Raw genomic sequence first — 16724 nt, 5'->3', positions numbered from 1 at the left:
TAAGTAACTAAGTTACAGTCTCAAGTGCATTGATTCATCTAATCAACGTATGCTATCTTTCTAAAATGACTGTAGGCAAAAATTAACTTTCCCTTTAAAAGGTTAGTAATTTTGCTTAATGGAAGCCAAAAGCTATAAGACTCTATGCCTGGGAATCTCCATCCTTGAACAAGATTAATCCGGGACAAAAAACACAAGGCAGACAGACCTCACAAAGAATGCAAATGGAGGAAGAGAGAAAAAGAAAAGATTCTTCCACTTCCTCCTTTAAAGAATACCCAAAAGAAATCCAATGAATAGAAATTTTTGCTCTCCAAACTCCTAGCAGTTTACCTTAAAACAAACCCAAAGGATTAAGGACTTTCGCCACTATAAGGACACCTCATCCAATGCAGGCCAAGGAAGAGGGCAGGAGACATGACCTAGAATGGGGGCGCCCCTGAACCCTGAAGTGCTCCGCCCACGCAAAGCCACCCACCCATCTTTCACCCGAAATGGGGAAGACAAGGAGCTTAGAGTGCCGGGACCTCCGGGGGGTGTGAAAAGGGGTGGAGGGAAGTAGAGTGAGGAATCCCCCAACCCCCACCCGCGAGCCTGGGATCACCCCAAGTGTCCTCCCCACATCGCCCACTACAGGGCCGCGGGTGAACGATGGAAATCCCCCGCGCACCCTCTCCCCGGGAAGTTCTCCTGTGTTACTCCAGCCCCTAGGGATACACCTCCCCCCGCCGGCCCTGAGCCAGACCCAACTGGGGACCGCGAGCAGGTTGGCCGCCCAGCCCAGATCCCTTGCCGCTCGGGCTGACCAGCCAGGTCGAGCCCCGGGCATCCCCGCGGTGCGCAGACGGGAGGGTGTGGGGGCGGTGACCGGCGTCCAGGTCTCCGGGGTCCAGGCGTCTCTGGTCAAGTGCAACACCCTCCCCTGCCTGCGCTCACCGCCCGGGATCTACCAGGCTTGATCCACCGTGGGACGCCCGCCCTGACGCCCGCCCTGCGACCCCTCTGGCCACGACCCCGCCCGGACCTGCGCATCCGAACCCCGGACTCTGGTCTCCGCGCCCCGGGAAGCTCCACAAGCTTTGTTAACTCCCACCACCCCAGTCGCCGCCCTCGGGCTCCCTGGAGGTTGTGCGCCCCTGGCCTCCCGCTGCCTCCTCCGCGTTCCCCCGCGAGCTGGGGCCGCACCTGTGCCCGCCGCTGCCGTCGCCGCTCGCCCGCTCCCTTCGGGTGTGCTGGCGCCGCTCCGAACCCCACACACATCGCTACACACAGCCCTCTGACATCACCATGCCCTCGGCCCGCCCACGTCACTGCGGAGACACACGGCTTCCAGCAGACGCCGCCGCCGCCGTCTCCGCCGCCCAGGGGAGAGCGAGGGCAGCGGGGAGGGGGAGGGGTAGGGAACGGAGCCAGCGGCAGCCCCGCGCACAAGCCCGCTGGCGTCGCCGCCCCCTCGCAGCTCTGAGTCCCTTCGGGGACGCGCGCGCCTTCTGGCCTATTGTGGCTCCTCAGGGATCCTCCCACCCTCCCCCCCCCCCCCGCTCTGGCCCCCCCCCCGCGCGCGCCCCCCCTCAGGCGCGCTCCTGGCGCTCCTGGCCCAGCGCACCATCTGGGCGGCTGGCGCGTGGCGCTGTCTCTGGTGCACCCAGTGCAGACAGGATGTTCCCTCCCCGCCCCACCCCCACCGCCGCCCTCCCTCCTTCCTTCCTCGAGTCGCCCAGCCAGCTGTCTGGGGCCGCAACAGCCCTACCCCCGCCCCACCCGGGGCTCTGTGGTGAGGAGCCAGACCCGGGGGCGCCCAGGCCGCTGGGCCGTCGCGCCACAGGGAGGGAGGGGGCAGGGCGGCCACTAGGTGCACTGTGCGCAACCCCAGCAGCCAGCAGGGCTGAGGCAGAGAGTCGCTGCCAGAGGTCAGGCGCGGGCGACCCTCCCCCCGCGGACCACAGCTGGGCCGCCCCGCCCCGGAGGTAGCCTGGTGGCAGCGGCCCTGCAGCACGCCGGGTGTTGGCCTCGCTCCCCCGGGCCCGCCCCGCGGGGCCTCCCACCCGGCTGCCCTCGCCCCCGCGGGGCCTGAATAGTGCCTTTTTGAGTCAGTCTTAGTATAGTTAAAAAATGCACAAAATTTAATATGACACTTTCCCAAGTGACTACAAGCAGTAGTATTTTATTTTTAATAAAGTATATTAAATAATCCCTGTCTGCCCTTTATATTTTGTGTTAAAGTTTATCCCATGTGCCATTTGAGATAAATCACACACAAAACCAGGTAATTTTAAAAAATGCCAGTTTTATGTGTTATTGTATTTTTGTAAGATCCCCTAATGTTTAACATTGACAATTTTAAAAATGAGTTTTATGAACCTAAGATTATAGACCCTTTCAAAAGTATTTTTCTTATCAATTTTTGTCTCTTTTCTCTTGAAAGCATTATAATCAGCTACTATTCCTTTGATGGTTTAAAGTATTGGGTATCCACAGTTCAAATGATAATGTCGTATATTTAAAATAGTACTAAGCCAAGAAACAAACAAAAAACATTTGTCTTTGAAACATCTAATCAAGGAAAAGGGTTGTTTTTAGAAATGTATATAGTTGTATTTCTCAGTATTAACAATCTCTTCTTTAACCCTCTTAACTTGCATTTTTATCAGTAATGATATGTATTTAATACAGTGAATATTATCTATATTAGAATTAACTGTTCAGAGAGACACTTCTATTACACATATGATGAAATCTAATATTGTCTTAATGGCTAATCAAGTAATATTTTTTCCTATGTTAATACCCATAAGCATAAACCACTTTAATTGGATAATCCAATAAAAACAGATGATTTTTAATCAAGTATATTGATTCTGATGCTTATATAAGGTCTTCAAAACATTTGACCACTGTTGAACTATACTTAAAACACAGTGTTTGTTGTTTTGAAATCTGGTGGTTCCTGTTCAGATAACCAGCCATTATTCCAAAAGTCCATTTATTGCTAAGGTAGCAGGGATTGAAGTGGCTCCAAACTTCAGCCATCTGTTGCAGGGACATCAGCCTTCACTGATAAAACTCTGGCCCATGACCTAACTTTCTTTCAGCCTATGATTTAATGTTTTTGGTCACTGAATGCTTTTATAGCAGTGATTCTTCATTACTTCATTAATCCATTAATTAGTTTCTATTAATACTTACACTAAAAAAGTAAGATTCAAAAGCTAGCTTACTTTCCTTCTTCAAAAGAAACTCCTCTGCTTTCATGCAAATTTACTCATCTTTTCATAAATAACAAGTTTTTAGTTTTAAAACTTTTCAGATCCCTAATGGACAGCAAGACCAATGCACACTTCTGAGGCCAAAGATCTTTTGTTTGTTTCTTTTTGCTTTTTGCGGGCTGGGAGGGGGAGGGGTTGTTTTGTTTTGTCTTCGTTTTTGCTTATCTAATGTATTGCATCTCTTTTCCAAAGAGTAGGAAAGCAAAATCCACATTGGAAAGGTTCTCTTTCAATACTGTAAACCTGGCAAAGCTGCTGAAATTGTTCTCACACCTCTATTCTGTTTCCATATTGATTCCAGTGAATCCTGCATCCTCTGCTTTCCCCAGAGGAATTTAATTATTGCAGTCCTCTTGAGTGTGGATGTTCATTTGATAGAAAATATGGCATTTGGAGATTCCTTTTCAAGATAATATCTGGACTTTGAAAACTATTGTTTTGTGCATAATCCAATTTGAATGTCAAAAAATTGTTACTTATGTGTTTCTCCTTTCATTCCATCTGTAACACATTTTAATCTTTAAGGAGATGGATGCTTAGTGTAGTCTAGGGCAAAGAACAGGCCTCAAAAAAGTAAAGATAAAAACATTACAATTTTAAAATCAATTACTGCTTTTGAGAAGCTTATTTAAAAGCTCACTACATCTGCCTATAAAAATTCATTCTTCTTGCATACTTTACTTTGAACATGATTTTTAATCTGTTTTTTAATTAAAATGCTAAACATTTTTAAAATAAGAGTAACATTACACAAGGTTTATAGTGAAACACATCAGTTCTTTCCTCTAACCCAGCCAACTCCAGAAACACTTCTCTAAGAAAGCTTACATTTTCAGTTTTTCAGTAATTAGGGTAAATGTATGGCTTTTAATTTTATTTGAGTATGTTTCAACAGGAAGCACACCCTTAAACCCCACTCCACAGTGGAGATATAGATATAACATTTTCATCATCCTCAGTGAATTCCTTCTGTCCCTTCTGGTTCAATTTCCACCCCACAGAGGCAAACACTGATCTGAATTCCATCAGAAAACATTGAAGCTGCCTCTGTTCTTCAAATTCATCTGCATGGAATCCTAACCTGTAAGCAGTTGGTGTCTGATTCCTTTCACTCAGTGTGATTTTGAGATTAATATATATTGCTGCCTATGTTAGAATTTCATTACTTTTTAATGCCCTGTAATATAATATATCTGAATTTAATTTGTCTACCTTGCAATTTGATGCTCCCATAAAGATATATGAACATTCATTTTCAAGTGGTGTTTGAGGACATATGTTAATATTTCCTTTTCCTAGGCATACAATTATTAAGTTATAAAGTAGAGGTAAATTCAAATTTGTAGTAAAATGCCAGTGTTCCAAAGAAGCACACTTTAAGTTTTTCCTTTTAGGCCGACATAATAAAAAAAAAAAATTTGGACATTATTATAATTGCAATATATTTATGCATCAACTTAGGAAATTTTAACCATATTATGGTTGAAATTTTATATCTATAAGGATGATATAGTTCCTCATTTTAAGCTTCCCATAGACTAGTTTTAATTTTCTCAATATAAGTATAGTTTCTTGAGTATATACAAGTTTGGTGTTCCATTTAAGTGAGCTCTGAGGGTTTGCATTATTTTATTTGGTTTATTGTGGTTTGGGGTCTGAACATCTGGGCTTGCACACACCAGTCAAGTGCTCTACCACTGAGCTACATCCCTTGTCAGTAGTTTCATGTTTTCAAGTATTTTGTTCATTGCATTGAAGTACTTTCTAAGAGTTATTGAACATATTGCCTCTGTTATTTTTTGAGGTATACGTTACATAAAATAATATTTCTTTTTATTGTAGTTTTATCAGTTTCATAGATTCATGATTCACAAAACTACCAATAAAATTAAAACATATAACAGCTTTTTAACCCTTACAATGTTTCTTTTTAACATTCTGTAATCACCTACTGGTGATTAATCAGGCTCTGTCGATTGCTGGTTGTTTTTAATGTCCCTATTTGTTGCCTATTTCAGAATCTCATATGTGTGTATCTAGTATTTTCAACTTTGCTACCCGTTCTAGATTCTGTATATCTATGATTTATTTATTTTTAATTCCTAAAATTATCAATGTATGAATATACCACAACTGGGTTATTCCATTCCTTAGGTGAATGACATTGTTATATAATAAGAAACACATGTTTCTTCTTTGTTCCCATTTGCTGGCACAGAGCTCCTAAAACCTTTGTACTTTGCTTTGAGACAAAAGTGAAAGCAGCTTCTTTTTACTAAAAATAATCTCATTTTAACTATATCTGAGTCTGTTTTAATGACTCAGCAAACTACGAGAGTCTTGATGGGTGCCTAGCTAACTTCAGAACTGGAGCTGTTAACCAGGAGAACTGACCAATCAGGTTGAAACTTTCATCATCAGGCCTGGATTTCTAGGAGGGCACAGGCGGTGAAAATTACACAAGGTAACATTACACAAGTTTATAAACCTTGTGAAACCACCAATTCTCAATGATGTAATTAATCATGCTTATGTAATGGTAACTCCACAGAAGATCTTAAATGAAGTCTTCAAACCTAGATGTTGGCAAGTTAAGAGCCTGGGAGAGTGGAGTGTATGGAAAAGGTGGGGAAGCTATGCACACACTTTCCCACCACGTCTGGCCCCATGCATCTCTTCCATTTGACTATTTCTGTATTGCATCCCTAATACCAGTAATAGTGACTAAGGCAGTTCTTGAGTTCAGTAAATCATTCCAGAAAATTATCAAACAAGGTGTGGGGTTGGAAGAACCACAGATTTATAGGCAGTCAGTCAGAAGTATTGCATGTCCCACAGAAAAGAATTCCTCAAAGTGTGCATGTGTTGATATATATATATATAAATTTTTCTTAATTTTTTATTGATTTTTTTAATAAAATAAATGACAGGGGCTGGGAATGTGGCTCAAGCAGTAACAAGTTCACCTGTTATGTGCTGGACACTGGGTTCGATCCTCAGCACCACATAAAAACAAAATAAAGATGTTGTGTCTATAGAAAACTGAAAAATAAATATTAAAAAATTTCTCTCTCTCTTCTCTCTCTCTATTAAAAAAATAAAAAAAATGACAGTGGAATTCATTACAATTCGTATTACACATATACAGCACAATTTTACATATCTCTGGTTGTATATAAAGTATGCTCACAACAATTTGTGTCTTCATACATGTACTTTGGATGATATCCATCACATTTCACCATCCTTGCTCACCCTCCCTATCCGCTTCCTTTTTCTTCCACCCCTCTGCCCTATCTGGAGTTCATCTATTCCTCCCATGCTCTCCCTCCCTACTCCAATGTGAATCAGCCTCATTATATCAGAGAAAACATTCGGCATTTGATCAAGTGGGATTCATCCCAAGGATACAAGGTTGGTTCAATATATGGAAATCAATAAATATAATTCATCATATCAATAGACTCAAAGATAAAAATTATATGATCATCTCAATAGATGCAGAAAAGGCATTTGACAAAATACAGCATCCGTTAATGTTCAAAACACTAGAAACACTAGAGATAATAGGAACATATCTTAACATTGTAAAGGCTATCTACGCTAAGCCCCAGGCCAACATCATTCTAAATGGAGAAAAATTGAAGGCATTCCCTCTAAAAACTAGAACAAGACCGGGAATGCCCTCTTTCACCACTTCTATTTAACATAGTTCTCGAAATACTGGCCAGAGAAATTAGACAGATGAAAGAAATTAAAGAGATATGTATAGGAAAAGAAGAACTTAAATTACTACTATTTGCTGACAATATGATTCTATACCAAGAAGACCCAAAAAGTTCCACCAGAAATCTTCTAGAACTAGAAAATTAATTCAGCAAAGTAGCAGGATATAAAATCAACACCCATAAATCTAAGGCATTTCTGTGTATCAGTGACAAATCCGCTGAGAGGGAAATGAGTAAAATGACCCCATTTACAATAGCATAAATAAATAAATAGATAAATAAATAAATAAATAAAATACCTGGGAATCAACTTAATGAAAGAGGCAAAAGATCTATACAATGAAAACTGTGTTCATACATTTTTATAAAATTTGCTAAAGTAATAAAATCATTGGATTAGATTGCTTTTTTTTCCATTCTAACTTCTCTCATATTTTTATTATATTAGGTGAAATTAAGTAACCATAAATGTTTTTGATATATTAAAGTAGAAATGGGGTTTTGAATAAATTTATTTTGGTCTAATGGGCCATGTCAACTGACTCTTTGTAACTCCTTGTCTACTTGACTTCTAGTAAAGCATCCTAATGTAAAAATGACTTCTACAAATACTGTGCAAATATTATAGACTCACTTAATTCACCTAGCACCTTGACACTACTATGCAGAGCAGTGGCTTTAACTTACTGTTACATGTTTTATTGGCACCTGGTATTGAAAACATGTGGGTGAAAGAGGGAAAACAATAATACTAGTCTGCAGAAAATGCTTCCAATAATCAGACATATTAAATTTAAACAGAGAATTTAGATTTCACCTAAATTTATTTAAGGTTTTCTCCTTGGAAAAAATATACTTACTATTGTGATATATATCATCATATATAAACATTTGAAAAATTTGGAAGAATCATGCAAAAGAGAATTTATCAGATTTCTGGTGTTTATGAGAGGAAAATATGCAGCATTATGCAGTAGGAAATTAGCTTTTCATGAAATACATGTTTTTATGCTGATCAAAGCAACATAGGATGTCAGTCTTCATTATCTCACATATCCTGTCTTCACATAATCTAGGTTTCCAAATGAAATAATCCCAAAACTTTAATATAAACACAGCATAAACTATCAGAAGAAACAGATATTACAGTTAAAAAAATTCTTAGACATATTCATCATTAAGCTGAGGTTCATATGTAGTAACTATCAACTTTAAATTCATTTCAGTTGTTTATATATATTACTAAATATTAGTTTGGCTTCTGGTATTACAGAAAGAATTACCTCAGTGGAAGACCTAAGAATATAAGGCTAAAAAAAAAAAGACTGATAGACTCACAATGAGTATGCTAAGAACTTTTAAAAGTTATAAAAATTCCACAGAGCGCTGGGGATGTGGCTCAAGCGGTAGCACACTTGCCTGGCATGCCTGCGACCCGGGTTTAATCCTCAGCACCACATACAAAGATGTGTCCGCCGAAAACTAAAAAATAAATATTAAAAAAATTTCTCTCTCTCTCTCTCTCTCTCTCTCTCTCTCTCTCTCTCTCTCCTCTCTCTCTCTTAAAAAAATTCCACAGAGCACAGAGGATTGTATGTACCTTGAGTATATTTTTATCAAACAAAATGCACTAGACCAATATCTGTAAGAACAAGTGCAATGTCTAGTATTGTTCTGAAATCCTGAAAAATACAGTTGTTGCAGTTATTAATCTCTTGTACTTTTGAAAGTAAAAGTTCTTTTTTTCCAGGAGTGGCAGTTTGCAAAATAGAAAACTAATATAAAAAAAATGACATATCAGATGTATGAACATTTGGAAAGCTATTAAAGTGTAAAAAATGTTACTTGTTTATCCAAATGTTACCTTTTAGTTTTGAAGAAATAATCAAAGCAATCAAAAGATGCTCATAAAATAAATGTCAAATAAAATAAATAATAAAGTGTTGAATAACACAAAACATGGACCAGTTTGCAACTTCTGTGCCCAGTACTATAACAGAAACATCTTTTTTTTTTTTTTTCATTAAGGAAACCCTTTGTGAGTTTCAACAAAGTGAAATAGGGTCTGGAAAACTGTCAACTGCTTTTGAACAATGTTCACTGTCCATCAGACAACTACAAAGCCATTTTTAAAAGTGTTGTGAAGGAGCTGCAGTGCTTTTTAAAATCTTAATTATGCATGATATGTGCTGTATGTACCTCATTGCTTCAATCATGTTGAAGGAACTGCACAGCTCCTGGAGTTGTTAACTACTTTGGTATTTGAAATAATTATGTGTTATTTTCAGCTCAGCGATAGATGGTATATTTTAAACACACTTGAAGATGATTTTTAATGGGTAAATGTAATGATATACTTTGCACATTATAAAGCCCTTCAAAACTTACAATATGCATAAAACAACATTTTAAAGACTATACATTTTTAAAGAGTTGGAAGAGAAATTTAAATTTAAATGAGATGCAAAACATTTATTCAAGACTCTGATTAACTTCAAAATTTTAAGAGAAGTTTGGCAAGATATTTGTTCTATTTCAATAGAAAAAAATTGAAGAATTGTGATTTGTATATATATGAATGATAGCATATTCATTCAAGTGTACAGTTATTTATTAATGAATAGAGACAAAATTTCAAATAAAATGTAATGAAAGAAATACTGAAGAAGTGATAAAACTAACACAAAAATAAGAATTATTTTGACTTTCAGAAGTATATTGTAATAAAATCATTTTGTATCACACTAAAAGCAATATGTTTTTCAAGGCAAGAGACACATTTGAATATTGAAAGTTGAATCTTGCAAATACTGAAAAATACTTGTTTTCTGCTGATTTGACAGAATTCTATCCTCTATGATCAAAACATGAAATTTCAATGTTTTGCCCATAATAAAACATTAAAACAAACTAATTAAAGAAAGCTGAAAATTCCAAATGAATTTAAGTTACTACATACAGAGACCAAAGGAAAAAAAATCCAACAAACCTTTTTCATGAAAAATAAATATGATACAGGATTTCCAAAATTTTATAGTGCTAATGAATTTCCTAATATTTACAATGAGTTTTTTTTAAAGTTAAAACAAACTGTTCTCAAATATAAATAATAATGACTTTCAATAGGCCCATAAAAGAAGAAAGTTGCTTTTTTTGTAGCCCCTATTTTGAATTTAATTTTATAGAACTGTTGGTCTATGTAGAAACAGAATGTCTAAGTTGTCAAAAGTGTAGGAATGAGAAACAAAGTTGGATTGTTGTTAATGAGGGTGTTTCACTGTAACATTGTCTGTGGCTATTAAAGCAAAGTTGAGTCATTTGCCTATTGGTTTTGAATAAAAACTATTGATTCTTTTATTACTATTTAAAAAAATAAATACATCATTTTCTACTTAAAATAAATATATATAGTGCTGGTAAAAATGATAAGTATTGTTAGACCGTGGCCACTTTAGAACAAGAGGCAAAGTGAGAACAACTTAGGAAGCGGGTAGAATTGGAAAACAAAGCTTTGCCTTCAGAAGAGTGGATGTGTGAGAACATTGACAGGGATTGAACACTTAAATTTACAAGAAAAATAGAATCTTAACAGAAAGTAAGTAATATTGGAGTCAGTAAGTGCTTAATTATAATTTTGATACAAGCACTGACATTATGTATGGAAAGACTTGAATTTCTATACATCTATTTTTAAAGCCTCATTTTTTTCATTTAGCAAATTATATTTTAATTAGAATGGTTAATTTTAACAAAATATTAACAAAATTTTATTGTTAATTTCTTGTTAGTTAACTGGCAGAACAATCCTAAATGCTATCCTCACCTAAGACACTGATTAAACTGTAGTTCAGTAATGCTGAAGGCTTGAGGGAGAAAGATTAGACGTAAAGACTAAAATACATGCTATTGCCATAATAATTGACCACACTGATATTATTTAGCAACCAATAAAAAGTACCATAATACATATTTAAATGTTACAAAAAATGTCTATGGAAATTAATTTTTATCATTTTTAAATTCACTATTGTATATTCTATGGATTCAAGTTCCTTTTATTTGACTTAAAAGTAGAAAATGAGAAAATGATTCTATGATTTTTTAAGGTTGTAAACAGAAAAATTAATTGAGTACATTATATAATTCTATTTTTTGTATTGCTCAAATGATTCCAGCTTTAGTGATGATTTTTTTTTTTTTTTTTTTTTTTTTTTAGTTAACACCTTTGACATATTTCACAGTAAACTTTTCTGGTTTTTATTTTATCTTATTTTATTTTATGTTTTTGGTTGCTGTTGTCATTTTGTTTTGGATTTTTTCTTAATTTGTACTACTAAAAATATCCTGAACTAATTTTATGTTTCCTGCCACAGTTCTAAAAACACCGATTTCTCTAATTTCCTTTTACTGGAGATTGGCATTAGAAACAAAGATCTGGGTGATAGGGGCAATTATTGTTACTAGGTTGTCATTTCTTGAGCTATCCCAAACCACACACACACACACAAATAAGTATATATGAGTATACAAATGATTTATACACATATATTCATAATTGTAGATAACAATCTGTATGTTAAGTTAAACAAGAATTTTACAGGTGTTTCCAACTTTAATCAGTTCCCAAATAGATACATCATTCTAGCCTCCTCATCTTGCTAATCTTTAAATTCCCACTTCAATAGTGAGAAACCTGTCTCTCAGACTAATTATGCATTTAGTCATTTACCTAATTCAAGTATACTATACATAACTAGAATTATTAGAATACAAAAAATCCTATTCATATTGAATCCACAATCCAATATCATTATACATAGCAGCTAGAAAGCCTAAAAAAAGACTATATACAAATTATAGGTTAATCTGTGAGGAAATTCTGACTCAGACATATTGATGGTAGGATCATTAAGCAATAAGACCACTTAAGTGTAAGCTGGGCATGCGGCTCTTGCCTGTAATTCCATTGACTCATGGGACTGAGGCAGGTGGATTGTAAATTCAAAGCTAGCCTCAGCAAAAGCGATGTGCTAAGCAACTCATTGAGATCCTGTCGCTAAATAAAATACAAAATAGGGCTGAATATGTGACTTAGTGGTTGAGTGCTCCTGACTTCAATCCCCAGTACCCCTTCCCAAGACCTCTTTAGAAAATAATGATTCCCTTCCTATAAAGTTAAACATGTCATTGAGTAGAATTGGTCCACCAACATAAGTGAAAGAAAAATATTATCTAAAGTAAGACTTGTTTTGGAATCTTTGTGACAACTTTATTTATAAAAAACTGTTTTTACTTTTAACAGATGAATGGATAAGCAAATTGTAGTCTATCTGTGCAAAGAGTACTGCTCAGCATGGGAAGGAGTGCTGACAAACACAACAGCACAGATGATTTCAAAATAGTATACTAAACAGAAGAGGATAGGCACAGAAAAGTAAATACCATATGGTTCCATTTGTATGGGATTTTAAATAAAGGAAGCTTATAAAATGACAAGAAGATCAGTGTTTGCCTGAGTTCAGAAGACAGACTGCATGTGTAGGTAGCTGAGGGAACATTCTAGACTGGAAGAATATTTCATGTCTTACATGTACTAGAGGCGACTTGGTTGTATCTATACATTGAAATTCAGCAGAACTTTATGTTTAAGATGGGTCTGAATATTCATGCAAATTATGATTCAACAAAAGCAATTGAAAAGCATTTATGACATGGTTTAGATATTATGGCTTCCAGCAGCAAGACAGCTGAAAGGGCACACGTTTAGCTCAATTCTAGACATGCTCTTGTCTTTGTATTTTCTAGGAAAGTCTGATGAAAGAAATTGCTGAAGAGAATTAAAACTTCTAAACTGTGCTTCATAGGACATAGGGTACCTGCATAAATTTGATAAACTTCAAAATCCCATGGTATTTGAACTTATGGAAATAAAATTGCCTATGGAGAATAATTTAGTGTGAACATTAATCCAGGTACAACCTTCTGACACTTTTGCAGACATGACTGAACAACCCAATCAAGACAGAAACATCACACACTCAGCTCAGACACCTCAATGTCATAATCCCCATGTGGCACCAAAATATACACGGTTCACCACTTTTTACTGCCACAGTGCTTGCCTAACTGGCAAGCCCAGGTATAATTTGCTATTCAGCTATATTCAGACTACTGCTAGGTCTTTCAGCTTCAAAGGACTCAATCTATTTGCCCATTCCAGAAATTTATGCCAGAGAACCACCCTAGGCCTTTCATTCTGTATTCAAACTTTAGTCTCTAGAAATATGTATGTATTTCTGTATGAATATGTTTAAACATATGAAAACAAGACTCTGAAACTCTTTTAAGACAAAACATCTAGAATGTAAATGCATGATGGGAACCAGAGAGATGAGAAGAAAACGACAATCATGGCGAAAACTATTTACAAGAATGGAGTAGTTTGGTGGAAACATAAGAAGTTTTTCAATATGTATTGAAAGGTTAATTAGTGAAGCTCATACTGTATTGGACTGAATAGTGTATGTGATACTGCAAAACAGTGACAACTAGTATAGGTAATTATTTGAGAATGATAGGAAGACAAACTAGGTAACTAGAAAGGAAGATAGTAGAAAACAAGTGGAAATATTGTCTGAGAGCACATTACAAACATAACAATATTGAGGCAAATAACAGTCAAAAACCCAGCACTAACTGCTGAATGACTGAGCAGCTGCTGGCTGACATTGCCCAACTTCTGATTGGAATAGGTACATCTGACACCATTGACAAATATATATTTTTGACAGGACTCCCAGTTTCCCACTAAAAAATAAAGTTTTATAAAAGGAGTATAATTAAACTGAAAGCAATTGTTTAACATTATTGAGGCTAGGCGGTTCCAAAGTGACTCTATTCAAATTTATTTCTGCTATGTTTAAATATAGATAGAAATTGTCTCGTTTTTTCAAGAAAACAATGTTTCTTTTTTTTATTTATTTATTTTTTTAGTTTTAGGTGGACACAAGATCTTTTATTTTACATTTATGAGGATCAAACCCAGTGCCCCGTGCATGCTAGGTGAGCACTCTACCACTGAGCCACAACCCCAGCCCCAATTTTTCTCTCTCATTCTTAGCTCTGTACCTTTAGAAGTCATGTCCTTTACTGTTACAAATTTAATATTAATGCATCCTAAATAGTTAAAATGCACATGGTTTTATAGCACAAATTTGCTTCTAGAAATCTTATCTCTAGGAATGAAACTTTTATCATTGTTGTGTTGTTCTTCTGGGGTTTCTGGGGATCAAACCCAGGGCCTGGAACATGCTAGGCAAGCAATCTACCACTAAGCTACATCACCAGCCCCTCTAGGAATGAAATTTTAAAGAGCATTAGTAAACTCTTCATATTGTTCAGAGTAAAGTCTTGACAGTACATAAAGTGGTTTGCTCCTAAAGTCAACAAAAAGGGAATTTATTGAAATAAACATATGAGAAAAATCCCCAAATAGATCTAAGTAGGTCTGACCAGGTACATCAAAAATCAATTTATTCTAGACTGAAAATTCTATCAGATAGTACCTGCACTTTATGAAAATGGAGTCTGCCATTTAGCTTCTCCTTGCTGACCTACGGGGAGCTACAGAGGTTTGCTGTTACATGATGGAAAAGGATTTATTGTTAAACATTCTGTGTGCTGTAAGATAAAGTGCTCTGTTATGCCACATGTACACCATTCTGCCACTTGGCTTTTATTAAAGACTCGTCTGACAGTCCTGACAAGGTTTTCTCAATTGGGGGAAGTGAAAAATTCTCTTCACTGTAACTTTTGTTACAGAGGGCAGAGACAGTCAGGCACCACAGTGAGCCCTATACTCTCTGGACTGCCAAGTTTCTATAGTGCAAATTGGCAACTCGTTTCTTAAACTTATAGGGAAAATTATTTAAGATTAAAGAACTAAGCATTGGATTTTCCTACACATATGTATTAAAATTATCATCGACTTGTCTACAGAAATTCCTTAAATTGATCCTTTGTTTTCGTTTATGATCACCTAAACATGCCATGAGCATTTAGTATATGGCAGTCATTGTTCTGAGCACTTTATGTCCATTATCTCATTTAACACTTAAGCATCTATAAAGGAAATAAATTCCAGTTCCAGATAAAAATACAACAGATTAAACAATCACACAGTGGAGTCATTATCTAGAAATAAATCCTGGTGTACTTCAAAACAACAAAGGCTGTGCAAATTTCAATCAAGCATAATCATGAAAAATTAAAAAAATAATTTTGTATATATTATTGGGTTAGGAAAACAGATTAAATATAGTCCCCTCCATAAAGTGAGTTAGACTTGTATGTAGAAACATCAGTCCAAAATAAGCCCCTGGTACTAATAGAGCAATCTCTCTCCACCATAATAAACAACAAACACAAAGATAGCCATGTTTAGAGGTTGAAGGGGAGGGATATTTGAGAAACATGGAGCTCTAGTCACATCATTCCCTTTAAAATGATGCTGAGATCCCATTCAACTCTTTATAGTCTTCCTCAAACCAGCTGCTAAAGTAAAGACCAAAAAAAAATTAACTTATTCTAAGAACAGATATTCCAGTCACAACTCCAATAGATATTCACACACTCAGAGAGGATGCCAAGAAAGTGTGACTCACCTTTTGAACATATATTTCACCATTCTTGGAGGTTGCAGGCCCCCAAAGGCTTCAACACCCTGTTTTATATACTCCAATTCTACTAGTAGATCAGTGCTATAAAAGCTGAGTTTTGGTTATTTAACTTGCATTTTCATAACTGAATGGGTAGAGAAAAATACACATGGGAAGTGGGGAAGAATATGGTACAAAAAAAATAGGTATGACCCTTCCCATGATCCCAATGCCAAAGTGGTGAAACCACTGGGGAAACTCCTGAAATTCTATATTCCTCTTTATCATTTATGCATAAACCCCGAGTATCTATGTCTTAGAAATGATAGCCAGAAGCTGCTAAGGATCCCATGTGAGTTGCCTGTAAATTTGGAAATGATGCTAAGACAAAAAGTAATCCTGATTGGATCTTTACCTCACAAGCAGAAGAATATACTCAGATTCCTCCAGTCAGTTTAGCACAACCCAGCAAAAGAGGAAGTTTTTGCTAAATGATGCTGCATAATTGCAAATGGCTGAACAAATAAGTTGATAACAGTGTTTTTTATTATGTCTCTTCAGATTCAATTTTATTTATTTTATTTTTATTTTTTTATTTTTATTTTTTTTCATCTTTCATACATTTGATTCAAGTGAGTTATGCATTTCCATTTTTACCCCAAATACATATTGCAGAGTCACATCAGTTACACATTCACAATGTTTACATAATACCATATTAGTGACTGTTGTATTCTGCTGACTTTCCTATCCCCTACTATCCCCCCTCCCCTCCCCTCTCATCTTCCCTCTCTACCTCAAAATCCAAGTTGGTCTTTAATAGAGAACATGTTGTGCTCACGAACCATTTGCAAGTATTCAGTATTTCATAAATTCGTATTATAAGTTTGCTGCTCTTTTCACCTTACATTGCTTTTCCTCTCTAAATTATTGCATTATGTCTGGTACAATTTCAGGGAGAGGGAATATTTCTGTGTAAGGTTATAATTTATATAAAAACTTGACTTTGCAAATCTTACCAACTTTGTTATTTGCTCTATTAGTTTAAGTAATTAAAATGGTAATTGTAAATC

Source organism: Callospermophilus lateralis, unplaced genomic scaffold (genome assembly GCF_048772815.1).
Source record: "Callospermophilus lateralis isolate mCalLat2 unplaced genomic scaffold, mCalLat2.hap1 Scaffold_113, whole genome shotgun sequence".
Classification (NCBI taxonomy): Eukaryota; Metazoa; Chordata; class Mammalia; order Rodentia; family Sciuridae; genus Callospermophilus; species Callospermophilus lateralis.
This window is presented reverse-complemented; position numbering follows the sequence as displayed.